Below are 2,672 nucleotides of genomic sequence, written 5' to 3' on the forward strand. Positions count from 1 at the left end.
TTGAAGCGGTTTTATTTATGATCCTAAGTCTGTTATTCATCATCAGTTTATTAATGATAGAATTTGCACGACTCCAAAATAGTATGAGTTTTGTTTTGCTCATATCCAGTGTTATATGATTACAGAAAAACTCTTCAATTTCTTAAATTGATTTTCTAGTTCATTCAGAAGTTGTTCCAAGTTACTTCCACAATAACTTTGTATCATCTGCAAACAATATGACTTCTGTGTCTTTGCAGTTACTTCAAATTAAGACATGTCAACACAAACACCTTTACCCTCACTTATCTCTCATGGCCCTGGTGCCAACTGTCTGCATTGACTTGATAATTAATCAGAGGAAGCAGGGTGTGATACAGGAACTCTAAAAGACACATTAGCGTATGTTTAGTGGTCACTGGGTGAACTAGGTGTGTCTCTAATTCTGAATAAGCCAGAGGGGGCCAGATGCATGTGTCTATGGGGTTTATGATGGGCATTGGTGTGGCTCATTAGCCTTGCTATTGTTTTACAATGTAGAGGTGAAACTATCATTTGCTACCTTATAAACTCAGTAATGTTCTCTACATGATCACAAAGATCTAAATTAGAGGTGTAAGTCATTGTTTGTTTGTAATATTGGTTTAATTTGGCTTATCTTAAAACATTTTTATACATATCAGGTTTCAATACTCACTGAAATAATGCAGATTTCATGCAAAACATATTTAAAACTGAGCTGGATTTGCTCTGATACATTTGAAATTAGAAACTATGTGTACAAATTTTCTGATAATAGAAAGTAAATTAATCATCGGTGCAAAGATCAACTTGGTTGCTTGTCTGAAACAACCAGAGCAGGAAGTTAAATCAAAATCATCTAACTCAGATCTAGTTGACATGAAAGCAGAACAAGCAAAACTGTTCTCAACTCACCAGTGAGAAATATCCATAAAAATCATGATATGCACCAGTTTGTCCTACTGAAAACCTTTGTCCTACTGAAAGCGTTAGGTCCAGATGAACAGAATCAACTTTGTGGGATTTCCTTATCTGGATGATTGAGCACGCATCAAGGTATTTACAGAAGAAACAGATTCTATTGAATTCTAATATTTCTAAAATCAATGGGTTTTAAGATAAAGGGCCTAATGTTCACCCCATGCCTACCATTTACTAAAAGTACAGAAAACAGAACAGATCAGAATCCTGATATCCTGTCAGCTCAGTCATTGATACTAGCTACTATTTACAATATCTGTGATATTGAACATTAACTGTTGTAAGGCTCTCCACCTTGGCTGATGTGTGAAGGAGAAAGCACACACCCACCTGTGATGAGAAACCAAACACGAGATTTCATTACACTTTTTAACATCAAATATGTTTGAGACTCAATAAAAATGGCGCATGGAGAAAGTATTTTGTTTTAGCAAAGTCCTCATTTATTGGAAGAAAAATCATTACAGATTCATGTTGACTTTACAACAGTTACACCATATAAAAAGTGGATTTTATCAATCACTCACACAAGCCTTAATCTACCCCACCAACTATGACCAAGCTAACTTTTCCTTGTTTTGTAAAAGTGTAAATGACGAAGAAGTTCACTGAGTTTTATCAAACCTGCCTCTGTGTTAACTTTTAAATAACTTTACATTAAAATGAAATCATGAAAAAATAAAATAGCGTCCAGTATATCAGAAATGCCCATCTTAAGGCTTCAGAATGATAGTTGAGAAATGAAAGAGAGATGTAACAGTAGCTACAGCCATCTTTAGCTGTTAGCAAGGCTCTCCGCTTTCTCTGTAAAAACTTGCACTGTGAAGTCCGGGGTTGTTCATATTCCATGCAGTGCTTAAGACACCAGTGTTGCAATCATAATGTCCGTTGCCTGGTGGCATCGACCAGCCAAACATCTGGGGTGAGTTGTGGAGGGTCCATTGAGGTCCAGAGACAACATTGCCCACAGCATCAGGATAGTGGGCCTGATTATTTGCACCCTTTCTCATGAAGCTGATGTCCAGTTGTTCGCTGAGTGAGGACGCTCCCTGAAACTGAATCACAGACAGATGCACAGTCAGTAAAACCACAATACAGAGTTCTTGTTTGAAATTATAATCAATACGCTTCATCTAATTAAATGAATTCCCCAGATAGTGACTGAATTAAAAACAGTTCTGTTTAATAATTGGAGATACATGAAGCGGGACGCCCTGATTGAGATGCTGAGAATCTGGACTCCTCCTAAACTTTCTTCTTCGGTTTTGAAACCAAGTCTTCACCTAAAGATGGGGGGAAACAGAAGAAATTTAATGAGTACAATAGACCCAAAATTCAAAACGAATTCAGTTCCTTATGTTCTAGTAACCTTGAAAAACACTCACCTGTTTGTAGGTCAGTCCTGTCAGCTCTGCCAACTCTGTCATCTCTTGTGGGTCAGGGTAAATTTTCTGATTAAAGTGCTGGACCAGAGTTTTTAACTGGCTGTCTGAGAACAGCCCCCGGGTCCTTCCTTTGAGCACCTTGGCCTTCTCTTCCTTCACACACGTAGTACTTGTGACAGTGTTGCTGCCCTCCTGGTTTCTTGGGGCAGCAAAAACCAGTTCCTCCTCCGTGACGGAGCTGGAAACAGCTTCAGCAGTCTCAGACATGTTGTTGCTCATCTCCTTAGCGAGAGCTGCCTCAGCCCA

This window comes from Perissodus microlepis, chromosome 9, assembly GCF_051167445.1.
Source record: "Perissodus microlepis isolate ML-2025 ecotype Zambia chromosome 9, ASM5116744v1, whole genome shotgun sequence".
Lineage (NCBI taxonomy): Eukaryota > Metazoa > Chordata > Actinopteri > Cichliformes > Cichlidae > Perissodus > Perissodus microlepis.